This window comes from Vulpes vulpes, chromosome 12, assembly GCF_048418805.1.
Source record: "Vulpes vulpes isolate BD-2025 chromosome 12, VulVul3, whole genome shotgun sequence".
NCBI classification, from domain to species: domain Eukaryota; kingdom Metazoa; phylum Chordata; class Mammalia; order Carnivora; family Canidae; genus Vulpes; species Vulpes vulpes.
Window position 1 is genome coordinate 57,050,029 of NC_132791.1, and position 27,616 is coordinate 57,077,644.

At 36.6% G+C, this 27,616-nt stretch overlaps 1 protein-coding gene across 1 annotated transcript in view; it reads left to right on the forward strand.

Moving 5' to 3' along the window:
* Nucleotides 1–27,616, forward strand: part of FBN2 (fibrillin 2) — a 238,935-nt gene that overhangs the window by 79,562 nt on the left and 131,757 nt on the right. The gene's annotated exons all lie outside the window — the stretch shown is intronic.

The following is a 27,616-nucleotide window of genomic DNA, read 5'->3' on the forward strand; positions in this document are numbered from 1 at the left end:
AATGATTACTTAAATCATTTTATTCCAATCAAGGTAGTTTTCTTAAGACAAATACCATATCTGTTTTCATTTTTTGTGACATAAGTAGTCTTTATCTACTCAAAGTTTAGAAAAAAATTTATTTCAGAAATTTATTTTGGCAGTCTGGCTTACCTGAGCTGGAAAAATGTGAATCTGAATTTATATGGGAAATTCAGTAAATCTGAACTTGATCTCTTAATGCCCACTATGATCTTATCTGGGAGCATTTTTTGAGTTGAGTACAGTAAAAGTAGCAAATACATATTATAAATACTTCCTGTGAAGAAATTGTCACAAATTTATTTAGGCCCGTTTGCCTTCAGTAGCTAAAATCGTCTTTAATTAAGTCTTCCGTTCTTTCCATTTCCAAAAAGGCCACAATTTGAGTTTGTTGTTGTTGCTTTGTTATAAAAAGTTTTGTCCCTCTCTGTAGAAAAAAAACAGAGAAAAAAAGGTAAAATCTATAGAAGACAAACAAGAATATGAACTATTTAATTGGACAGGAGGTAGAGGCATTGGTATACATGCTATGGTTCCAACATCAGAAATCATAATTTTATGAACTCAGGGGACACGTATCATTCTATATTTTCTATTTGCCCTACTGTTTTTCTGTTCTTCTCTAAATTAATCTTCATAATTATATACATTTTACATAACTTCAACTTAATTTCGTGCTCCCTCAAAGTCTGCTTATATTGGAAAGGTTAAGAAAAATACTTGGAAGATGGGAAAATTATCTACAAAAACACGGGAATTGGACCAGCAAGTTGGGGACATGGGTCCAGATTATATTGCTTTATTTTTGCTACTTCTTGTATTTTCCTTCCTGGCTTCTTTTGGAGTTGATTCTATGGCTCAACTTTTTGTCATTCCGATTCACTTTTTACTTCTGAAATATTATCCAGACTAGATCCAAGGGTGGTAGACTTAGGAAAAAGACAGTGTTTGATTGTAGGTGAGAAGGCACAGCCACTGACTGATGAAAGTGGTTGTGACATTTCCATTAATCATCAAACAATGTATTTCTTCTTAGTTGAAAATAGAATGAGCCTTTTCCACATCACATTTCATCAAAACAACATATAGAGCCAAGGCAGAGTTTGGAGAGAGACAGTGCAACTCTTTATTCACACTTGTCTGTGTTCTTTAGAAAAGGGGGCTGTTGATGTAATGGAGGCACCACCCAGAGCCTGAATCCAGTCCTCTCCTTCCTTACTTCCTGCCCAGGCAGCCAAATCCATTTAGCCATTGCCCAGAAAGAATTATGTGATTTAATATTTGAGATTGGTGGGGAATAGGAGAATTGGAAGAAGTGGTGATTAGAATTTGAAAGCTTAAGGTTTTATAAAGTCTTTACTTTATGTGTAAGTCCAATTTATTCGGATATGTCTTAAAAGTAACTATTAGCAATTTTCCTTAAGTATTAGTGTTCTTTTATTAAAAGATCAAGTGGTATTTCCTTAAATAAAACTATTTAAAGTAATTGGTAGCATAATGTATCTGGAAAGACTGTAAACTATTGCTACACTCAGTGACAGCTTTGAATTATCTTCCATTTATATATGGTTCATACAGTGTCAGTATAAAAATGTTGACATAAATTTAAACTTAGTATTCACCCTAAATAAAAAGGTAAACATAGCAGTTACTTTTGACCAACTGTCAAAGGTAAGATATTTTAGTTTATTATGTGAATTACAATGTGAGCATAAAATATAGTAGTATTGGAAAATTTACATGAAAATGATGCCCGTTCTGTTTCTCTTATGGCACATACTAGATTTCTGTTCCTGCCGCAATGAAATTCTCTAAAATCTTGTTCAGTCTCTAAGTTTCTGAGTCTATTCAGAAATAAGAAAGGTAACCAGTGTTTTGAATCCTAGTGATTTGGGGGAAATGGTGGCAGCATTAGCAGCAAAGTAAGTTTATTAACTTTAAAAAATTGTGTTACTCTGGGGTTTTTTGTTTTTGTTTTTTTATTTTTGTTTTTGTATATCTGTTGTTTGACCATCTTACTCCCAACACTTGGGTAAAATCCTTGATCACAAAAACTCTGTCTTGTTATCGCTGTATCCCCAAGCCTGGAACCTGCTATACTGCAAGCTCCTAAATATATGTGTTGAGTAATTGGGACTATGCTGTATAATGTTAATTTCCTTGACTTGGGTTGAATGTCCAAAAAGCAGGTAAAATGTGGGGCCAGAGTGAAAGTTGTATTTGGAAAGATGCCAGTGTTCTGTTATGGGAATTTTTTCTTCATCTGATTTTTTTTCATTTTCTTAATAATCTTATTTTGCTCTGGTTACCATTCAAAGACAAAGAGCATAAATATTAAGTGCAGTTTGACATTTTAAAATCTTTGTATCATTGCTCCTTTTTGATCATCAGCAGGTAATACTTCTGAGGTCTGGGACCTTCGCTATCTATTAAAAGAAAGAACTGTCTTCTGATTGTTCATTGGGATATTTTTGTAACTAAAGTCTTATCCTGAAAGGCTTGTTCTGCTGAAAATTTAAGTTTAGATATACATAGCTTATACTAAAATGAAAAAGAATGGTGGGATGGCATTCATCTCCTGATTTAATGTCTGAAACACATGCCTGAGCATCTGTATTTAAACTTCTTTTTGTTTTCTATCATTGGTTGGGTGAATTCTCCTGAGAAACTGAGGATCTGAGAAACTGAGCCCGGAACACAAAGGAGCCCCTTCTGGGCTTTCTGAGGGGGTTTCAGAGGTACCTGCACCCTCGGTACTTCAAGAGGACAGTAGGTGGGAAGCAGCCTGGCTGGGATCAGATACTGTCAATGCAGAGAGGGGAGGAGAGCCCCCCAGCACACCGCGGGAGACCCTTAATCCTCAAACCCCATATCCCCTCGCCTGCCTCAGTGCCTGAGATGCCACCATTTGCACCCCCTTCCTGGTTAAGATAGAGACTCCTTATTTTACTGTGAATATGTTTGTGTTTCTCATGAAGCCATTGTCCGTCCTGAGGAAAGCTGGCTGGCTCAGCTCCTTATCAGTTGGCATTAGAGTGATGGCCTAGGGGCCGGTGGGGGTGGTTTGGTGAGGAGCAGATACTGACCTCATTGTGCCTTGACACTGCTGTACCCTTCTACATGGAGAGAAGAGACTCAGGGTCTCAACAGGGAATAAAAATAGGTTCTCTGAAAAAAAAAAAAAACCTTCATTTCTGTGTGTGTGTGTGTGTGTGTGTGTGTACATGTCTGCCTGTCTGTCTGTCTAAAGGAGAATTGGTTATTTTCCCCTTTAACTCATTTAGAGTTTCACATTCAGTTAAGCCTCTCAGGCATACTGAAGTCAAGTCTTATTTCTTCTGGGCCAGTTTGGCTCCAAAATCTTATCCTAATTCTGTTATGCAGTGGGGAAAATGGTTCGTTGGTAGAGTAAACTATTTCTTCACATCCAAAGAGAAGGTTTTTTTCAGTTACTGTATTCAAAGATTCATTCATCCAAATATCCATTTAATTTAAATGAGGAAGGGAAGTAGCATGTATCAGTATAATATGAAATTGTATATAAAAGGCTGTTCAGCATTTTTCATTTTTATGATAAAATACATTATTTTGAATTTCAGTCCACTCAGAGAACACACAAGTAGATGCCAGATGTCCTCGCATGATCCTCCTCTTCCAGACTATACCTTCTTTAACATTCTTCAAAGTAGTTATTCTTTCCTGGCCTAAATGGAAGGAAGGAAAATGGCACCATTGTATTGGAAAGCTTTCCTTCAATGGCTCTTTATATGTCAAATAGTTGTTTGCAATTTATTCTGAGGAGTGTTCAGCTTTGTTCCATTACCACAGCATTTAGTTGTTTGAGATTTGTGACAACAAATATATTTATTTGTGCTCATGAAACTCATGAAACTTGTTGGCACAGTATCTTTGGTTGCTGTTCCAGCACTGCTTTGATAAACCATGGAAAATAAACTTCTGTCCCAAACTGAGAAATGCTTTCTTTTACTCATATTACCAAAAGTGTATTAACTTTAAGATAAATAATAAGTTCATTGGCTGTTGTTGAAAACACATATTAAAATTGATGTTTAAGTAGGGAGATTGTACATACTGGAAACACATAAAACTTTTTAGGTCAGCAATTTAGAAACCACAGAATTTTTAAATCCTTTTTTTAAAAAATTTACAACATTATAATTAAAAAACAGAAATTCTCTCCCTTAAATAAAAAAGCCCAGGCTGCTAAACCCATACCTACTTTCTGCCCTGTAACAAATAAGTCATGTGCTTTCCTCTACCACAGCACTTTTTGCATTGCATTTTAATTATTTTTCTTGTCTGGCTACCAGCAGAGTATAGATAGCACCAAAATATGTGAATAAAAGTTAATATTGATGGAGCACTTAATATATTCTAGACAACACTTAAACCACCACTGTAGATGGGTTTTCTTATTAAGTCATCACACAGTGGTGTGAGTTGGGTTGCTGTCATTAGCCTGCTGTACAGATGAGGAAACTGAGGCACAGAGAAGCTAAGTAACTTTGTCGAAGCTAGGTGGGTTGGAAACTGCAGGAGCAGGATTCTAACCTGCTGAATTTTCTTGAGTTTTCACTCAGCCAGAGCCATTGAGTGAACACAGGAGGATTACCTGGCAGCACACACCCCATCCCACAGATTGCATTTACGGGGAGATACCCGTGGCGTCATGCAGCAACAACAGGATTATGGTTCTCTCTCTACTTGTTGCATTATGTGGGAGTGCTCTACAATCCATCAAGGGCAAAATTACACCCAGTTTAGTGATCTTGGCACTGGCTCTGGAGTTTGGGTAGTCAAAAATAGCATTGTTTCTCTCCTCTGATAGGATCAAGGCTGAAAAAATATGGAACCATGACCTCCAGACCGGTTTCTTCACCTCATTCTTCATGAATGGGGAACATTCTCTTTGTGTCCATCAGGGTTCAGGGGTCTAGGCCTTGGGATTGCAGATGCATGACCTGACAGCTGACTGGATCTAGCCCAGATTCGTCATCTTAGCCCTCTACAAGGATTGGCCAATTTAAGCACTTAGATGCAGCCATTTTCCATGGAGCCTTTGGGAAGATTAGCCACAGGGCTAATTCTTGAAAAACTTAACCTTTCTCTCTAACATACGTTTTATAGCCTTTCATGAGTGATACATGAGATATTTAGTCAGTGGATTTTTGCTACACTACTGTTCATTAAAATGAAAATTAACTCTGTACCACTATGCTAACATAACCTATTCACCATGACTTCAGAACTGAAGATTCATCTTATAAATGAACCAAAGATGTAAGTGTGAATAGAAGAAACAGTGGAGTTAAAAAAAATCATGAAAATTTTTATATTGTTTTAGATCTCAGACAGTATTATTTAGTATGTTACTCTACCTAAAAGCTATGAGGTATAGATTGATAATTTCAGCTACATAAAATATAAATTGCATGGCAATAAAAGAAAACTGCTCTAAGCAAGAATAAAAGACAAACAATAAACTGAGAAAAATGTTTGCAACTCCTAAGACAAAGACCAGTTTTTCTAATACATCAGTTCTACAAATGAGTAAGAAAATATCCAGTAAAATGTTCCAGGATATGAACTGACTGTTGACAAGGGAAATACCAGTAACTGTTAAATACCCTAAAACATGCTTACTCTTACTTAGAATAAGAAAGCACACAATAAAACTACAAGATACCATTTCTACCTATGCATTTTGATAAGAGCAAAATTCTAATGTAAAACTGTACTAGTGAAGGTTTTGAGAAAGAGACACTCAGAAATTCCTAATAAAAGTATAAAATTGATACATCCTCTACAGAGAGCAATTTAAAATTTTCTGTCAAAATTACAAATGCATTTAACATTTAGCCCATAAATTTTAATTCTAAGTATTTATACTATCTGTACTCATTTAAGAAATGATAGACTTAGAAGATTATCCCTCCTGTCTTTTTCTAAGAGGAAAATACAGTAATATACACATGATAATCTCATTGAAATATGTTTGATGACTGGAAATAGAAGTAAAATAGTATGGGAGAGGTCAGAGATGATAATTGTAGTGAAGCTGATTATAAATTTGCTCTTGACCAAAATAGAAGTAGTATTTAAAAAGTTGTATGTAGTAGTCATATTGTGAAGAAAGAAGGTGTTGTTCTTAAATCATCTTAAATAAAAATTTGGTAAAATTCTGTTCATCAATGCAAGTGAGTTGCATGGAACAATGAAATTAGAACTTCACTTCATGGCCCAGTGAAATTAGGTATCAAAACACGGGCTGCTCCTTTGCAATTAGGTGGGTTAGGACTTTGAAAATACAAAACAGAACCATCTGTCTGCTCTATGGTGCTTGCATTTATTTATTTCAGAGATTCTTCTCTGTGTCTGCTCTCAAAAATACACTTACACACAAACACATTTCTGTATGTATGTATGCATATATTGTCCCCTTTTCAGGTACACACAATTATATTACTCATAGTATTTGTTTCATGACATATTGTTATTCTGCTTTTATTAGTTAAATATCTTCAATAATATAACGTGCACCCATAAAACCACCAAAAACGAAAGGTGAGACTAAGACAATTAACTGCATCCACCCATGGTGCTGTCCCACCTATCCCCACTCCCACAACCATCACTTTGAATCCACAATTCCATGTTTTCTTTTCTTTTTAGATTCTTCTATTACACCTGTGGATTTTCCATTTATTATTATCACTGTTACTTCAGTGAAAGACTTAGTACTATATGGAACTTGCTCTTTTCACTTACTGTTATAATGATACGATTCATCTGTACTGTTGCACATTGTTCTAGTTCATTTTTAAGGTGAATAACCCATTATATCCATTATGTGGATATGTCTTGTGTGTTCATCCACTTTCCATGATGTGAGTGGGCATCATTCTCTGGTTCTTTCTGTCGTGGATATTGGCCAGCATACTTGCAGACACACATGTTATCTGGACACTGTTGGCCTGCGTATCTCCTTCAAAGTAGAATCCATTGCTTCCCTTCGTTTGCTTAGTGTGGACGGAGCTACACCACGGAGTCACGATCATTTTGGTTTTTCAGAGAGAGACTTATCCTCTTTTTTGATCCACTTATTTCTGAAAGGTGACTTATTTACATTTCTATTATGATTGATGTCTTTGTAAGTGAGCCTTGTTCTCACTTGTTGCTTGGTGACCGATTGGGAAACAAAGAGCCTAATGCTCTGCAATTAGGTGGATTTCCTGCTCTTCCCAGGTCTGTTGTATTAGCCAGCCCTCCCCCCAGCTTGATTGAGAAGCATCTGCTGAGTGATCAATGAATGGCCCTACCCTGGCTCTCACAGGACTAACTCAATCTTCTAGATTATTCCTGAGCTCTCTTCCATATGGTTTTGGGTTCCTTTTACAGAGTAAGAAATCATGCAAGAGAAGTAAAGATACTGCAAACATCTCCATATCTTTTTTGTTTGTTTCTGTTTTGCAAATATTACAATTTATATACATTTCCCCCAAAAGCTTATGCTAAATATTACCAATTCTTGAGCACAGTATTATCTTGACTGCAGCTTTCTGTATTCAGTCTTATTTTTAAGATGTATCAATAAAAGGGAGGGAGCCTGTAACACCTAAACTCCTCCCTGAGAACAGGATTATTCTGAGCACTGCCAACAAACTGGCAAAGATTGCTAAAGCTCACCTTCCTGAGCTAACTTAATCTTAGTTTCCGGCATTTCTCCTCCCAATTCCCTATGCTTTCACCCTGAGGAACAAAATTATGAGTTTTTTAACACAGGAACAATAATGGAAATTCTTTTTGACTATCTCCCTGTGATACCGTGGTGCCTAAAACTAAATTATCTTCAACTCTTTCTTGTAACTCCTAATACTCCCCAACCAGGTTCTCATAATCTGATTTTCAGACATTTTGCACAATGCTTCTCATAATTTTTTTTTCAGAATCAAAGCTTGTCTCAACTCATCATACTTTCCTGTGTGTGCTAAGCAAAAGTGACATCCAGCGGGCTTGGTGTACCCCCAAACCCCCTCCACCCCCGCCGTTAAAATAAACAATGACTTATAATCAAATGAATTGATAGTAAAAGTTCTTTGCACTAAGAAATCTTTTCATGGTGCTTCTACCTGGGGAAGCAGAGTGTTGAGTAGCTTAGAAATTTGAAGCATATACATGAAAAGTAAAAATCTAAAATGAAAATCTGAAGCATTTATGCTTTTATAAACCATTTGGGAAGAACGTACTGACCAGGTGCCAGGCTAGCAGTGGTATTTCCAGGCTTGATTTTTAGAAAGCCCCTGTGTGTTTCGTATATGGAAAACAGAACATCTCAGAAAGTGTGACCAGTAGGGAAGAGTGATAGGCATCCAGAGGGATAGCCAACCGGCAGCCCAGAGCTGACATTTGAGGCAAAATTAGCACATATCACTTCCTACTATATTTATCAGGGGTTGCCAGCCTAAACTCTTCTAGTTTCTTCCCACAAATGATTTCCACTATTAAAACACTTGCATTAAATAACTTGGACACTGCCTTGACGGTCTTAGTCAGCTAAAAGCAGTGTTTCCTAGGGAGTTCCTGAAGTTACATCGCTCCGTAAATTTCAACCTGAACAAAATGGTTTACATGGAAAGTGGCACACAGAGTTTTCTGTGAAAGCCTGGAGGACAAAGAGCTCTTTATATGAGACACAGTGGATAACATCATTGTTATGAACATGAAGTCTGTGAAAAATCCTTATTCCAAAAGAAAATCATTCAACAAAAATATTCTTTAGCCTGTGACTAGAGATGGTGAAACAAACTTAGGATTATTCAGATCACATTTTAACTTTTTTTTTTAACAGAGATGTTTTAAAGTTTTTATTCCAATAGCAAGAGAACATTGCAGAGGGAAATGGCAATGTAAGTTTTAAGTACAATTCAGGAAACAAATAGGGAGAGAGAGAGAGAGACTCAGTGGCCATATAGCCCAGGATGTGGTATCCAAGTGCCAAGTGTAGGATCTGTGCTCACACCACTACACCACGAGCAAACTGTATATTCTTAAATGAACAGCTTCATCTCTACAATAGAGATAATAATCTTTTGTGAGTGAGCTTCTTATAAGTATTATGTAAGATAAAGGATTTAGCACTTTTGGTCTTTTTAAAAGAAGGCAGGGATAGCACAAATGAGTTGTAAAAGATTCAGTAAATCATGTGATTTGAGATCTTAAAAAAATAATTGTAGAAGAGTTTTTTTTTTTTTTTTTAAAGATTTTATTTAATCATGGGAGACACACAGAGAGAGAGAGGCAGAGACACAGGCAGAGGGAGAAGCAGGCGCCATGCAGGGAGCCTGACGTGGGACTCGATCCTGGGTCTCTAGGATCAGGCCCTGGGCCGAAGGCAACACTAAACCACTGAGCCACCCGGGCTGCCCCTTGTAGAAGAGTTCTAATATAACATTTCAATTATGACTTTTAGTACAATTTCCTCTAAATAAGCTCTTTTAATTCTTTTTTTAAAAACAATTTTAATTTATTTACTTGATAGAGAAAGTGCATAAACAGGGGGAGCAGCAGACAGAGGGAGAGGGAGAAGCAGACTCCCCGCTGAGCAGGGAGCCCTATGTGGAGCTCCATCCCAGCGTCCCAGGGATAATGACCTGAGCCAAAGTCAGGTGCTTAATTGACTGAGACACCCAGGCACCCCAAGCTTTTTTAATTCTTAAAAAAAAATGACCTATTAGGCATATATTTGCCTATTCTGATAGAAGTATTAACAAACAATTAAATGGACCCAAATCCATCGTCATCAAAAGGGAACATGGAGCTGGAGATTCAAGACTATCCATTAATTCCTGACGTGGTGCCACCTGTTTTATTTCCCTAGCCTCAGGTCTACCCAAATTACAGAAATGGCCATTTGAGACACAGACGACTAGATTTATTTAGCATAACACAATGGTCAGGAAATTGTATTTTAGTGGACTCAGGAAAAATTTCCCAAATGGTGGGAACCAATATTGTTTCCTCAGTGCCACTGTATATTTAAATCCTTTAAAAAAAACTATTAAAAAAAGCATGGTAAAGTAATTTACATGATTCTTGCAGTTCAATTTCTGCTGAAGATCACTGGAAAAATTGAGAGCCTCCAAAACACCTTTCTCAGAGACTTAAAATTAGGTGTGTGTTAATGATAGAAAAATGTTTTACCCTGGATTGAAAGGATCAGATGAATATTTTGAGCTTTCCCTTTAGGAAAGAAGTATATAAACTGAAATATGCCTCTTTATTTCTTCATTTTCCTTACCATATAATTGTTTCATAATGGAAATGGAAAAGTAATAATGTAGACCAAAATAAACAAAATGCTAGTTTTACAATATTCTGGATAAGTATCTTCAGCGTCTATTGAAAAAAAAAAAATGAAAGAGAAGAAAAGCTATCTCACAAGTTACCATGGCTCAGTGCCTGAAGGAAATTACTCTAAAGAAATATCCTGCTGTAGTCAAGTAAAAATGTAACAAAACTTGAAATATGATACCTAGATCCAGAACTGCATTTCCTTCAAGTGTTGTTACTTACTGACCTTCTGTAGTATATGTCATTCACTACCCAGGCATTGAAAAATATGTAAAGACTTGAAAAAAAAATTTTATGGGATGCTAATTTCTGATAGACGCTTTCATTTAATGCAAATGTAAATAAAGCTGTGATAATGCTTATCTTTTTTCCTTAGTCCCATGCTAGGAATCTCTCTTTCCTAATGCATCCCTCTCATATTTCACTGTAAAGTGTTTCTCATTTATACTTTGCCTTTGCTAGATTTTAATACAGTTAATTTTAAGAATAATATCAGTGATTTTGAACATTTTAACAGCAGTCCACTGCTGTATTGGTCAAATAGGTAGACCATTTCTCTAAGTACCTGCTGCTTTACAGAAGACAGCTATTTTAAATAGTCTTATTTCAAGGACACTAAAGTAAAAATTAACAAATAAATTTAGTTATAGTATGAACATATTTCTTTTAATGTCATCATATGGACAGTAGATGAATTGCTATATTTTCTATAAGCTTTGGTTTTCCTAGTGGGCTATGGTTTCATATTTATTAACATGTCTTTTTCAGTTTGACTGTGAAGACTCTCAGAGGAATATTTTTGTCCCAGTCTAGTAGCAACACATATAGGACAAATTCCAGGCTGATTGTGGGTTTGTGTATTCTAGCTTGGCCAAATTCTGGTGAATGGCAAAAGACAATTTGGGAATACTTACCAGCATCTGTATGCCATCATACTAAATTTAGTGTGACTTGATTTAACTAGCTATAGCTGATGCTTATCTGAAGCATAAACTTGTTCTTTAGCTATAAGGTTTCATCTTCCAAACTCTTGGAAATGCCGCCAAGATTAAGTGCCTGTAAGTCAAAATCTCCTTTCTCCCACTTGTGATAGAATACCGTAATAGTTCTATCATAGAAGTAAACAGCTTTTTGCCTAATTCTTAATCTATATCAAAGATTACAGTAAAGATGCCTGATTCAGCAAAATCAATATTATTTGACAGTTAATAATAAAACATGGTAGAAAAGAGGGTCATAAAAGTAATATATCCTTTAGTGTTTCAATTTAACTTAAAACATGTATGCAGGCCTTTATTTTCCATTCTCTTACAGGGAATATGCAAGCATTTTTGAGGGTAGTTTCTCAAATGACATACTGAGCTTTCATTGTTACCTTGACCTCACCGAAATGCTGTTGAATTGCAGTTTCGCAATTTTTTTTTTACTCAAGTATAGTTGATACACAATGTTAGATTAGTTTCAGGTACACAGCACTGTGGTTCTACAATTCTGTACATTACTCAATCCTCACCAGGATAAGTGTATTCACCATACAACATTATTACAATATAATTGACTATATTCCCTATGTTGTACTTTTCATCTCCATGACTTATTTATTTATTTGTACTCTCAATCCCCTTGAGCTATTTTGTCCATCTCCTGGCCCACCTCCCTTTTAGCAACCACTAGTTTGTTCTCTGTATTTAAGAGTCTGTTTTCTGTTTGTTTGCTTGTTTTGTTTTTTAGAGTCTACATAAAAGTGGAATCATATGATCTTTGTCTTTATCTGATTTATTTCAATCTTATTCTTTCCTATAGTTGAGTAATATTCTGTTGTGTATATATATCACTCTTCTTTATCCATTCATCTATTGATGAACACTTGAGTTGCTTTTATATCTTGACTATTGTAAATAATGCTTCAATAAGCATATTTTTTTGGAATGAGTGTTTTTGTTTGTTGTCTTTGGGTAAATACCCAGTAATGGAATTACTGGATCATATGATATTTCTATTATTAATACTTGAGAAACCTCCATACTGTTTTCCACAGTAGATGTACCAATTTTCATTCCCACCAAAGGTGTACAAGTGTTTTCTTTCTCCATATCCTCATAAACACTTGTTATTTCTTGACTTTTTGATTCTAGTCATCCTGACTGGCGTGAGATGGTGTCTTCTCTGATGATTGGTGACAATGAGTACCTTTTCATACATCTGTTGTCCATACATAGATCTTCTTTGGAAAAATGTCTTTTCAGGACCTCTGACCACTTTTTAATCAGATTCTTTAGGTTTTTTTTTCTTTTTCAGGTATTGAGTTGTATAAGTTCTTTGTAATTTTCAGTATTAACCCCTTATCAAATGTATCATTTACAGGTATCTTCTCCTGTTATTGGATTGCCATTTCCTTTGTTGATGGTTTCCTTTGCTTTTTATTTTGGTATTGTCCCAGTAGTTTCTTTTTGTTTCCCTTGCCTGAAGAGACATATCCATAAATATATTGCCAAGGGTGATGTCAAAGAAATTACAGCCTGTGGTTTTATGAATATTATGGTTCATTTAGGTCTTTAATCCATTTTTACTTTATTTTTGTGTATGGTGTAAGAAAGTGGACCAGTTTCATTTTGTGTGTAGCTGTCCAGTTTCGCAGTGCTATGTATTGTAAAGACTTTTTCCCCAGTATATTCTTGCTTTCTTTGTCATAAATTAATTGACCATATAGGTGTGGCTTTACTTCTGAGTTTTTATTCTGTTGTTCTGTATGTTTTTTGTACCAGTGTTGTACTGTTTTGATTACCATAGTGTTATAGTATATCATAAAATCTGGGATTGTGATACCTCCAGGTTTTTTCTTCTTTCTCAAGATGCCTTGGGCTATTTGCAGCTTATTAAGTGGTTGCATACAAATTTTAGAATTATTTGTTAAATATCTGGGAAAATGCCCTTGATACTTAGATAGGCATTGCACTGAGCCTGTAGAATAACTGTATGGACAGTTTAATGATACTAATCCAAACCATGAGCATGCTATATCTTTCCATTATTTTGTGTCATCTTCAGTTTTGTTGATCAGTGACTTACAGTTTTCAGAGTATAGGCCTTTCACCTCCTTGGTTAAATTACTCCTACATATTTTATTCTTTTTGGTGTAATTGTAAATGGGATTGTTTTTCTCATTATCTCTTTCTGCTACTTCATTATTAGTGTATAGCAATGAAACAGATTGCTATGTATTAATTTGGTATCCTGCAATTTTAGTGAATTTGTTTGTTAATTCTAATAGTTTTTTGGTTTAAAACCTTAGAGTGTTCTATGTATAATATCATGTCATCTGCAAATAGTGACAGTTTTATTTTTTCCTCATCAATTTAGATGCCTTTTCTTTTTTTTGTCTGATAGCTACAAGCTAGGAGTTTCAGTACTATGTTGAATAAAACTGATGATAGTGGACATCTTTACCTTGTTTTTAATCTTAGAAGATGAGATTTCAGTTTTTCACCATTGAGTATAATGCTAGCCTTGGGTTTTTTTTTTTATATATATATATATGCCCTTTAGTCTGAAATTTGTTACTCTAAACCCACTTTCTTGAGAGTTTTTATTATGAATGGTGGTTATATTTTGTCAAATGCTTTTTTTCCCCATCTGTTGACATGATCATATGTTTTTTATCCTTTCTCTTATTAATGTGATGTATCACATTGATTGATTCTCAGATACTGAACCATCCTTGCATCCCTGGAATAAATCCCACTTGATCATGGTAAATGGTTTTTTTAATGTATCATTGAATTTGGTTTGCTAATTTTTTGACGAGGATTTTTACATCTGTGTTCGTCACAGATATTGTCCAGTGGTTCTCTTTCTTTGTAGTGTCTTTGTCTGATCTTGGTATCAGGGTAATGCTGGCCTCATAGAATGAATTTGGAAGTTTTCCTTTCTCTTCTATTTCTTGAATAGTTTGAGGAAAATAGATATTAATTCTTTTTAAATATTGGTAAAAGTCACCTGTGAAGCTATATGGTCCTGAACTTTGGTTTGTTGGGACTGTTTTGATTACTGGTTCAATTTTATTATTAGTAATCAGCCTATTGATATCTTCTGTTTCTTCCTGTTTCAATTTTGGAAGGTTGTATGTTTTTAGGAATGTATCCATTTCTTCTGGGTTGTCCAATTTTTGACATACAATTCTCTTAACTATATTACATAATACATATACATAATATTCTCTTATAATCCTTTGTTTTTCTGTGGTATCAGTTATTTGTCCTCCTTCATTTCTGATTTTATTCATTTGAGTCCTCTCTCTGTTTTTTTTTTTTTTTTTATGAGTGTGGCTGAAGGTATATCAATTTTGCTTATACTTTCAAAGAGCCAGCTCTTGGTTCCATTGATCTTTTCTAATTTTTTTTTCACTTATTTTTGCTCTAATCCTTATGATCCCTTCTTTCTACTAGCTTTCGGATTTATTTATTATTCCATTTCTAACCCCTTTAGGTTAGTTTAGGTTGTTTATTTAAGATTTTTCTGGCTACTCGAAGTAAGCCTGGATTCTTATAAACTTCCCTCTTCTGTGTTTTCATTTTTCCAGTTTCATCTTTCTAAATTAAAGCCACTCCTCAGGACACTTGTGAGGTACTCTAAATGCAGAACTTTTCCAGATCAGGGGCTGACAAACTTTTTCTGTAAAGGGCCAGATAATCAATCTTTTCATATATGGAAGTCCTTCTGTTGCAAATATGCAGCTTAGCCACCATGGTGCAAAAACAGCCATGAATAATAAATACATAAGCAAATGAGTTTGACTGTGTTCTAATGAAACTTTACTAATAAAAATAGGCAGTGGGTGTAGTTTGCTAAGCCCTATTGTTCATTATCACTGTTCTTACCCAATTTCAAATAGTCTCTACCCTACTAATTTTGCAGCTACTTTCTAAGTGACTGACTAGGTGATGGATCATAGACAAAGAAGTTTTATTTTAATAGTTATATTTAAAATTTTTAAGAAAAAACATTATTAGTGTGTCAAAACTGTGTTTATGAATGTTATTCCTGAAAATATTATTGATTAGAACAAAGTTCATAGTAAATTTTTTTATAAACACTTTATCCTTTTAGAGTAGTGACAGATTCATAACAAAATTGAGAGGAAGGTACATAGGTTTCCCATATTCTCCCTGACCCAATGCATGCATAGCTTCCCTTGCTATCAACATCCCCCACCAAAGTGGTACACTTGTTACAAATGATGAACATACATTGACTGACACACTATTATTACCCAAAGTCTGTAACCTACAATAGGATTCATTTCAGTATTGTGCATTTTTTGAGTTTGCACAAACCTATAATGACATGTGTACATCATTATAGTGTTATATAAAGTATTTTTGCTAGTCTAAACAATCCTTTCATATTAACTTTTTAAAATGAGTACATACATAGAACTGTATTAAATAAAAAGTAATAGAGGTGATTAAAGGATATAGCAGTAGGTATAGAAATGTGGCTCCTTAATGACTAGAGTTTGAGAAATGACATTGTAAGATTTATTATTATTATTATTACCATCAGAGAGATATTTGACTTAAAAAAATAAATGTACTCCAGGCAGGAGCTCACAGTTGCCATTGTGTTTGTCAGAGAGTTCCAAAGGAAAAGGAAGGGGCCACCATGATCAAAATAAATATAACTCTATTATCTTTCTTTGTAGGTCTACCTTTTTTAGTTATTACCTCGTATTCTTCTTACCCTTAAGTGCTTTTTTTTAATCTTGTCAACTATCAGCTAATCTGTAGTTAAAAACCAGACAATTCCTGAAATTCGAAGAAATAAAATTCTCTGAACATGATTAACATCATTCCAGGTTGTTCTACTCTTATGCATCTATCTCTATACTATGGGGACATGAATCAGTGTAGCACTTAAAAGAGAAGGAATATGCATACTGTTGTAGCCAGTATTTTTAAAATATACTTTTCAAAGAAATAAAAGTATGAGCAAACTCTAAAATTACTGCTGTATGCTTAGACATAAATAGGTTCTGGTTTAACATGAAGGCATATAAGAAAACACTCTCAATGATATTTAGAAAAAATATCAGAGGTTACTTTCTTGTTCTCTTAGGTTGTAAGTACAACAGATTTGAGGCCCTTTAAGATATTTTGTAATAGAAAACATTTGAAGTTTGTTAAAAAAAATAATTCTCATCCAATACTTTAGTAAAACCATATTGTGAATATTTCATTGTAGGCTTAGAAAATTAATTCAGCCTAACAAACTCATAGAATACAGCTATTCACAAATCAGATTATCATACTTTTTCCTCCCACATGGAATATTTTGCTTTAATTTACCATGGTAGAAAAAAAAATTTTTCATCATTAACTAATAAAAAACAGGAAGTGTAGTATTCTGGCATTAAGGTGAAATTTGATTTTACATTTTAAAATATTTTCTGTAAGTTTATTTTCCTTGAAGCTTCAAGATGGAAGATTTTTGGTCTTTATTCATGAGTATAATGTTACATCTCATATAAATCTCTTTTGTATTAATATATATAATCTATTTGTAGTGGCTAGTTAATTGAATACTAATATTTCTGTCTGTAATCAAGAAAGTAGGGCAACCCGGATGGCTAGCAGTTTAGCACCGCCTTTGGCCCAGCATGTGATCCTGGAGACCCAGGATCGAGTCCCACATCAGGCTCCCTGCATGGGGCCTGCTTCTTTCTCCCTCTCCCTCTCCCTCTCCCTCTCCCTCTCCCTCTCCCTCTCCCTCTCCCTCTCCCTCTCTCTCTCTCTCTCTCTCTCTCTCTCTCTGTGTGTGTGTCTCATGAATAAATAAATAAAATCTTAAAAAAAGTGTGTGGATCTCATGAATATAAGGTATTCTAGACTCTTCTCTTTGAAGGAGTCATTAAAATTTCATTGTGTTGCTCTTTTAGGAATGTTCCTATACTGTATGTAACTGCTGTTTTTATCATTTGCATAACTTGTGAGCAAGAGGAGTGAGCTAAGGGAGAGGAGAGGGGCAGAAGAGGAAGGAGAGATTTTTCTGCCTTCAATGACTCATCCTGTATCTGCAGGCTGTAAAAAGAGAAGATCCTTAAAGAGGTTGAAGAGAACAGCAGTAAGGATCTTTTTTGAAAAGTGTTGTCCGTGAACTAGAGTTTTGGAGGGAAGAATATTAGTAGTGGAGGCTGACTCTTCTCTGAAAAGTCTCAGTTCTGCATTTCCTGAGTTTGAAAAGCAAGGATACATTTTCCCATCTGCCAGGCAAAGACCTCACAGAAATGAAAAGGTTTATGTGGTCTTGCGATGGTGTTTGCCCACATAGACTCATGTTGGGTGGTTGACACTAGCATGAGAAGAAACTGTCAGAAATCTGGGGCTGATGGGAGAGTCTCTGGTGGCCACAAAGAGGAGGTATCCCAAGGATCAATGGCGAAAGAGGAGACCCTCAGCTCTGGGAGGCTTCCCAAGATATCAGTAAAATCCTTAGGCTTTGTAGGTGCCATGTCCAGAGGGTAGCAGTGCCAGAGTTCATTCAGAAAAATATTTATTGAGTTCTTGGCACACTTCTATACCCTGAGAATAGAGTAGTGAACCGATAAATAAAAATCCTTGCTCTCATGCAAGTTACTTTAGAAACAAAGGGCAGACAATAAACAAGTAAAATGTAATCTACACTGTCAAGTGTGATAAAACCACCAGAAAAACAAAGAAGGATGAGAACCTATGAAAGGCTAATGGGAGTGTGAAGGAGATGACAGGATAAACCGTAGCTGTGGGGGAAGTATTTCTGAGAGGAACCAGCCAAGGCAGCACGTTGAAACGGGGGGATCTCCTAGGTGGGGAGAGGACATTACAGAGGCCAGTGTGACTGGAACAGGGTGGCAAGGAGGAGACTACCTAGTGGAGCAAAGGAGTGACAGATTCTGGCCTTCATTTTGGAGGTTTTACTATGGCTGCTGAGTGGTAAAAAGATAATAAGGGAACAAATGTGAAAGCAGAAAGACCGATCAGGAGCCTACTGCCATAGTCTAAGTGAGATGTGATGGTAGCCTGGACCAGGGGTTAACTGGTAAAAGTGATGAGAAGGAGTTGAATTCCAGATGGATTTTGCATGTTGAGCCAACAGATTTTATTGACAGATCACTTATGGAGTAAAATAAGAAAAGAATCAAGTAATTCTGAGGTTTCGGGGATGGAAAGGATGAAGTTGCCATTAACTGAGATGGATTATGTTCTAGAACATAGTTGAGGGGAAAGTTATCAGGAGCTCTGCTTTAAAGTGGTTAATTGGAGACATCTGCTAGACATTCTTGTAGACATTTCACAAGCTCAAGGGCAAGGGCAAGGCTGACATGATAAATTTAGGAGTCTTCAATTTACAGTTGATATTTAAAGGCATGACAATACATGAGATCAAGAAGTGAGCATTTTGATGGAGAAGTCTGAAGGTTGAGTCCTCAGATACATCAACATTTAAAGGTCCAAGAGAGGGGGATCCCAGGGTGGCTCAGCAGTTTGGCACCTGCCTTTGGCCCAGGGTGCGATCCTGGAGTCCTGGGATCGAGTGCCGCGTCGGGCTCCCAGCCATGGAGCCTGCCTCTCCCTCCTCCTGTGTCTCTGCCTCTCTCTCTCTCTCTCTGTGTCTATCATAAATAAAAATAAATAAATCTTAAAAAAAATAAAGGTCCAAAAGATGAGAATGAACCAGAGAGAAGACTGAGAAGAAGTCTATTAGATCACACTTGCACCAAGCATTAAGATCTTTGTTACAAGTGAATGTCCTTTCTCCTCCCCCCTGCAACCTTGAAAATGCTAGTTACTAGTTAGGGAAGTAGGAATTAGATGAGAGAAGAAAAATGAAAACCATGTTCTCTCCATCCCTGGAGGCTTATAAGACCTCAGACAGGCTGAAGCTGGGGAGGGGAAGAAGTTTCAATCGGATGAGAGATTAGAGCTATGTGATTGTTGGATTTGAGTGGACATTTTATTCATCTGAAAAGGATGGGAAAACCTAGGAAGTTTGAGAGATTTCCTAGGGTTAAGAAAGAATGGGTCAAAAGAAACTGCAGAATGGCACTGGCAGATAATAAAGTTGCTTTATGCTTGCACCTTAGTGATTTCAAATACTCACTGCTATATATTCTCTCAGTTTACATGAAACTGTTAAAAACATTTATAACTTCATGACTTATAGTTGATTTTGCATAAATCATCAAACAAGTGCTCTGAGTAATGTGAGGAAAAGGGAATTGAAACATGAAGGTCTTTCACAATCTCAGTGAAGGACCCCCAAGGTGTTCTGGTATCTTTGAGAATTGCCCAGGTAACTTCCTCTGGACAAGCAGCAGTTCCATCCTATACCATGAAGCAGTCATTCAAGTGTGAAATATGAGTGTGTCTCTGCAGCATTCACCCAGATAGAGTGGGACCCCAGTGAGGCCCAGTCACAGTTTTGGTGAGCCAATCCAGTCAGACATTTTGCATTTGATACTTCATGCAGAGAGAATGCTAGTGGATATCTTGTTAAATTTAGGCAACTCCATCACATCCATGAGCAGATCACTGTGTGTACCTTCCACAGTGTGGGAGGTACAGATTTCTTTTTTCTCTTAATGCCATTTATTCAGAAGATACAAAATAAACGACTGGATGCACCATTAGGGTATTGATAAAAGATCAAGATTTCTTAAATTAAGGCTTTTACTGCATTAAGCCAAATACATTTTGAAATCCTGAGGGTTTTATGATTACATCTCAATATACTGATGCTTAACAAAAAAAATTGGAACAGAAAATATTAAACACATCCATACCTACACACCCATTATATATATACATATATATATATATATACATATATATAATGGGTGTGTATCTCTCTATAGTTCACTATATTTCTCTATAGTTCACTATATTTGTGGTTACTTATTGAATGTAAACTGAATGTTTATGAAGGTAACCAGTCAGGTGAATAAGGAAATCAACAAAATCCAAAAAAATACAACTGTACCAATTCTAGATTAACTTTCTTTATAAGAATTGTACATAGTATGTGTCTTAGTAATGTTCATACCACTTTTATTGAGTTTCTTTTTTTAAGGTTTTATCTGAGAGAGAGCGAGATCACAAGCAGGGTGAGGGGCAGAGGGATAGGGAAAGGGACAAGCCAGCTCCCCGCTCAACAGGGAGCCCAATGTGGGGCTCCATCCCAGGACCCTGAGATCATGACCTGAGCCAAAGGCTGATGCTTTTGAGATGGATTATGTTCTAGAACATAGTTGGGGGGAAACTGACTGGGACACCCAGGTGCCCTGGGTTTATTTCTTTTTATAGTAATGATGGGATTGAGGAAAGACCACCCCCCAAAAATACCACTTTGGTATATTGTTTTGAATTAAAATTGTTTATTTTGAATTAAAATTACTTAAGAAATGGCAATGCGAGAGGGACACTCTGACCTTATTTTATACCTTGGAAAGTAGGAAATAAATTTCCCTTCCCACCTGAAGGGTGAAAGGCATCCTTATCTCCAGACAGAAAACTTAGGGCCAAGAAGCTGTATAAACAAACTTGGTTACTTCTTTATTTTGCTACTCCAAGCCCTAACCCCTTTGTCAAATCTTCACAAATAATGTTCCTTTGTTTAAAAGGTATGAAAAGCTGCCTGCTTTAGTCACTTCTTTGAGTCTCATATTTCTATGGATTCCCTTACCATAAGAAATTAGTTTTTCTCCTATTCATCTCTCTTATGTTAATTAGTAGGCCAACCAAAGAATGTAGAAGGGAATAAGGGAAAAGTTTTTTCCTCTGCAGTAATAAGTATGAAAAGCACAGAGATTAATGAGTATATTATAATTCTATCACGGAATGTAGGACAGATTTCTTTTTTCTCTTAATGCCATTTATTCAGAAGATACAAAATAAACGACTGGATGCACCATTAGGGTATTGATAAAAGATCAAGATTTCTTAAATTAAGGCTTTTACTGCATTAAGCCAAATACATTTTGAAATCCTGAGGGTTTTATGATTACATCTCAATATACTGATGCTTAACAAAAAAAAATTGGAACAGAAAATATTAAATTCTTGCATTTTTGCCAAGTCCAAATAGTTATAGTAAATTTAACTTCGGAATTTCCTGACTTTTGTGTTGTTGAAATTGTAGGTTTTACCCAACATTAAAGGAGGCTTCAATTTAATTTCCCTATATTTAAAATTTTTAAGGTAATTGTGGAAGGCAAGAAGAATGGGAAGAAAGCAAGCTTCTAGAGGACATAGTTTTAACAGCTCACCACTCAGTTGTTAAAAATATTCTCCTACAGAAGCTCAGCATCCTTATTTTAAGTCTTCAGGATTTTGGAACTTATAAACGATTTGGTGTTACTCATTTTGGGCTGAAAAGGGGTAACAAAATGTTTCTACCCTGAGTAAATTGAAAAAAGAGGAAAGGAAAAGCCACTGAGAAGGCTATGCTTCTCAAGAAATAACCTTTTTGGGATGCAGACAAAAAAATTAAGCTCATATTGTTTGACTATATTATCAGTAACTTTTATGTCTTTTGAAATAGAAATAGCTTTCCAACTGTTCTGGTGTTAAAAAGCACTGTGATGGACTTGCCTCTTGCTGCCATTACTTCATGCCTGAGTTACTCCAAATTAGTGTTTAGAAAGATACAGTATTGATTTCAGGCCAAAAGGGAACCATTCATTACATGGCTACACAAGTAGCCTTTTTAAAAAAATGCCATTATTCTGCCTAAACAGACAAAAAAAAAAAAAAAAACAAACAACCCTCTTAACTGAGAATTCCCTTTGGTGCCCAGAGACTATTTTAAATGTACTTCCTTAGATCAATAACAAGAGAAAAGGGACCAAGAAGGAAATCTATAATCCTACTATGGTAAAACCATGATATGACAAAAAATATTGACAATACACGATAGACAACATCTCTGTACAATGGATCCTGGGGTTTTCCGTCATCCTAAAAATATATCTTTCCCTTTCCATCTTTCTCTCTAGCTCCTACCCCCTCTTTTCCTTCTTCTTTACATCAAACCTGGGAATTATCTACAGTTATGCCTACTTTCTGTATTCTGCCTCATTCTGGACCCCTCTGTGATCTGTGCAGTATTGTCTCTCGTTAAGTGAAGCTAATCTCATCAAGATCGCCAGGTAGAGTTTTCCTATTCCTTATCTTACCTGACTTTTCTGGTCAGATAAAACATCATCTGGGACGCCTTTGTGGCTCAGTGGTTGAACATCTGCCTTCGGCTCAGTGCGTGATCCCAGGGTCCTGGGACTAAGTCCCGCATCAGGCTCCCCACAGGAAGCCTGCTTCTCCCATTGCCTGTGTGTCTGCCTCTCTGTCTGTCTCATGAGTAAATAAATGAAGTCTTTAATAAAAAACAAAACATCATCTACATGCAGCTGCCCCCTCCCTCCAAATGGAGTGCCTATAATCTGTCTCCAGTGTTCCCTACCTTTGATCTAGTAAGCCTGTACCCTCCCCCACAGTTACCTCAACCTTAGCTTGCAGAGTTGTAGCTCCCCAAACCCACCCTTTGTGTACCTTACCAAGCACTTCCACTATACCTTGTCACAATCCTAAATCTAGGGTTCCTATATCTTGATTCCTCTCTTTCTTGACACATATTTTTTTTAAAGATTGATTGATTGATTGATGAGAGAGCATGTGCATACTCAGTGGGGGAGGGGCAGAGGGAGAGAATCTCAAGCCAAGTCCCCTTAGGCCCTAGAGCCTGACACAGAGCTGAAGTTGGATCTCATGACCTGAGCTGAACCCAAAAGTCAGGCCACTTAACTGGCTGAGCCACCCAGGTGCACCCTGAGACATTTTTACTACCAAGGTATTTGAATGAATTGTGTTTCCTAAATGTATTTGGAATTTACCCGCTCTTCTGTGCCTTGATCCCTATCATCTCTTTTGGATTACTGAGCTTTCTTTGGCATCTCCCTACATCCTGCTTGTCCCACTGCAGTCCTTTCTCCACATTGTAGGCACAGTGATCTTGCCAGACCATGTTTGGCCATGTCACTTCTCTGCTTGAGTCCCTTGGTTTTTTTATGAAGTTCCTACATGAGCATCCTCTACTTCCTTCTCTAGCTTCATTTCTTTCTACATATTCTGTGATTCAGACCCATTAACATTTACTTAGTTCCTCAGATAAATCATGCTCCCTCTTGCTTCACCTTTATGTGTGCTCTTCCCTCTGCCTAGAAAAGAGTATCCCATTTTCATCTTCATAGCCTAATGTGGTCCTCTTTATCTGATGTGTTTTCATGTGACTGTCCAGGGGAAGTCTTTTCTGACCCGTTTCTCTTCTATGTTTCCCTTTCACCCTGCACTGCTCATGCTTTAGTGTTTATCACACCACATTGTCATCAGTATCATTGTACTCTCTTGGCTACCACCACCAGCTAGGGAAGGAGTCCAGCAAATCCCTGGTTTCAGCTCTACTCATTGCTTTGCAATTCTATTTGTGGTCCAAGGAAACGTTTATCTTGTGTTTTGGAAACAGCTGGGTCTTCTTTTTTTTTTTTGTTGTTTCTTTTTATATGTCATCTATCATGGTTATGGTTTGGAATAGAAGGGGGGAGTGCTAGAGCATTTTTTAAAGAGTTAATTCCTTTATTTGAGAGAGAGAGAGAGAGAGAATATGAATGAGAGATGGGTAGAGGGAGAAGCAGGCTCTCTCCTGAGCAGGGAGCCAGATATGGGGCTTGATTCCAGGACGCTGAGATCATGACCTGAGCTGAAGGCACATGTTTAACTGACCGAGCCACTCAGATGCCCCAGAGAACATCTTGACTAGAAATCACAGTCTGCATGTTTAGTAAGCTGTCCAGGTGATGTTTTTGTGTGCACATTAAAGTTTTTGTGACATGTGCTCTATTTTATTTTACCTAAAAGAATGAAGCTATTTGATGTGAACTTATTCAACCTCAGATTATCTTATTGCATCCTTGTTTTCCATTTTCACTGCCTTTGATGAAGTGTCTTTGCATTTTTCAAGAGCAAAATGTTCTGGCTCTATACTTCCTTCTGTGATCTTTCTAGACTCCTAACTCTTACTGTTAATTAGCTCGGTTTCTAGCTTGTATCTCTTCTCATTCCTGATTCTCCTTACCTACAATCAAGGCCATCCTAAACCACATTTTTTTAAGTTGGTTGGCCTGCTTTTATTAAAACCCACTCCTCTTATTTGATTTCCCACAAACATTGAGAACTAAAATACTTTAAAATTGTGATTTGATGAGCATTGGGTATTATACGCAACTGATAAAAGTATTGAACATTACATCTGAAACTAAGTATGTACTATAGGTTGGCTAATTGAATTTAAATTAAAAAAAAATAGTGATCAACTCAAACATTTCCAAGCCTGGTTGAATTCAATTCTGGAAAACTGTGTGGGGGTTCCTCAGAGAGTTAAAAATAGAACTGCCCTGCAACCCAGCAATTGCACTGCTGGGGATTTACCCCAAAGATAAAGATGCAGTGAAACGCTGGGACAGCGGCACCCCAATCTCTAAACCACATTAACAACAAAACTCCTTTCCTCTGTCTCTTTAGTTTCTTGTAAATATTATTTCTTTCTGACTTTCTTTGCTATAAGGTTTCCTAAAAGCTTAATATACACCAGTGATTTCAACTTCTACCCCACCAATTATTTCTTATCCTTTTATAAAATTGCCTTTGTTCTCATGACTCCCTCATAGCATTTACTATTCTTGGTTACCATGTTTCTTCTTAAATATCATTCCATGAGGTCTGAGTTTCCTCTAGTGCTATAACATATTAACAAAAACTTAGTGACTTAAAGCACAGATTTGTTATTTTATATTTTTGGAAATATGAAGTCCAAAATAGATCTCACCAGGCTGAAGTCAAGGTGTGGACAGGACAGCATATTCCTTCTGGAGTGTCTAGGGAAGAATTCATTTTACTTTTCCAGCTCCTAGAAACTTCCTTATTCCTGGCTTGCGGCCCCCTTCCATCTTTGAAGCTAGCAATATAGCATCTTCAAATCTTTCTTCAAACCTGACACTGTTGCCTCATCTTCCACTTACAAGGATTCTTTATTACATTGAACCTAGGACTAGATAATACAGGATTATCTCCCCATCTCAATTTGAGTTATTTGCAATCTTGAATCCCCTTTGTCATATGAACTCACATAGTCATGGGTTCCCAGGATTAGTTCCCAGGATTAGGAATAATTGGTGAGCCATTATTTTGCCTGTTACATTGGACTTCTTTGAAATTTAAATCAGGGGCTCTTGTGTGGTACACTTGGTTGAGTGTCTGAATCTTGGTTTTGGCTCAGGTCATGATGTCAGGGTCATGAGATTGAGCCCTGCTTTGGGCTTGGAACTCAGCCTAGAGTCTGCTTCATGATTCTCGCCCTCTGCCCCTCCTATGTTCTGTTCTCTCTCTCTCTCTCTCTCTCTCTCTCTCCCTCCCTCCCTCCCTCTTTTAAATACATACATACATACATATTTTTTAAAAATTTAAATCACTTTTCAAAATAAAATTTAAATACCTTTTCAGTAATCCTGGTAAGCTTTCTTTTCTTTTTTATCTTCGCTTGCTATCTCTCTTCTTTCAAATGAATATATTCCCTTAGAAAGTGTTGTTACCATCCTCTCTTTTGTTCTTTTCTCTTTATATTCTCTGCTTAACTGATTTTATTTGCACGGATGGTTTTGGTTTCAACTATCTTTATCCATAGCTGCTGATCCCTTTATAGAAATCTACCCTGGATTTTCAGCCATTTTCTAGATACTTAGCTCAAAATGTTAATGAAACCATCAAGTTTCCCAAAAATATACTTCCTTGGGCACACCTGGGTGGCTCAGCAGTTGAGTGTCTGCCTTTGGCCTAGGTAGTGATCCCGGGATCAAGTCCCACAACAGGCTCCCTGTGGAGCCTGTTTTCCCTCTGCCTATGTCTCTGCCTCTCTTTCTCTGTCTCTCATGAATAAATAAAATCTTTAAAAATATACATATACTTCCTTGAATTTATCAATTTTTTAATATTAGTTCAGTAATGAAATTTTACCCTCCCTTTCTCTTATTCTTGGTTTTACTTTCAGGATGCTTTTTCCATTCATTGTTTCCTTTCCTAGTCCCCCATCATTCACTGGAGCTTTGACCATATTATCCCTGCCTTGTTCTTACCTTAGCCCTGTTCTTCTTTATCAATACTGGTAGGTACATTTACCAAAAGTAAAGTTATTTGTATTAAGTTTTTGATTTTAATTCCAGTATGGTTAACATACAGTGTTACATTAGTTTCAGGCATACAATATATGATTCAACATATACATTGTTCAGTAGTCATCATGATGAGTGTATTCTTTAATTCCCATCAAAAGTAAAATTCTGACTCTTTCCCTGCTTAGTGATTTAAGTTCTCCTCATTGCTTCAAAATAAGGACAGATTCCTAAAAATGACATTCTGACTTTCCAGTTGTATTTTCTTCTACTCCCTTATAAATACTCTCAGCTCATGGGAAACTCTTCATTCCTCATCCATACCTTTTAATTGTTCACCTCTGTACTTTGGCTTATAGTGTCTCCTCTGTCTGAAAGAACTCCTGTCATCTTATCTCCATGTTGAAGTTCTGTTCCATGCCTTAGGGTTCCTTATTACTGTTCCTTATTACTGTGTCCTCCAGGAGCTTTTCCTTGTTCTCATAATTGAATTGAGATAGTATATTGTTGACCTTCTCTGGTGGAATTGGGCCTTGTTTTACATTTACTTAATAGATTATACTACTATACTAGATTATAATACTACACTACTTAATGGATTATAAATTCATAGAGAGCCAGGCTCCTGGTATTTCTCATCTCCTTTCCCTACCCTCATTCCATTTTCAGAAGCTCTCATCCAGGTGGGAACAACAGAATGAACTGCTTTTCTTTCTATACCCAGCTTCCACTGGTAGGTGGGAGGCTTACCCCAGGTTGTACCACTGGTTATTGTCCAATGGCACCAACTCCAGTTTGTTCAAAGAACAGAGGTTCCATTCAGGGAGGGATATACTGAGAGTACAAGAGCTGCCAGTCTCCTTCCCCAGTTCCTGCTGGTAGAGCAGATGCATTACTGCAGGAAAAGTGAGTCCTTTCACTGGTGTCTCTGAAGTACCCAGGGAACAGGCAGATCATGAGGACTGAGAAAGCCTTAGC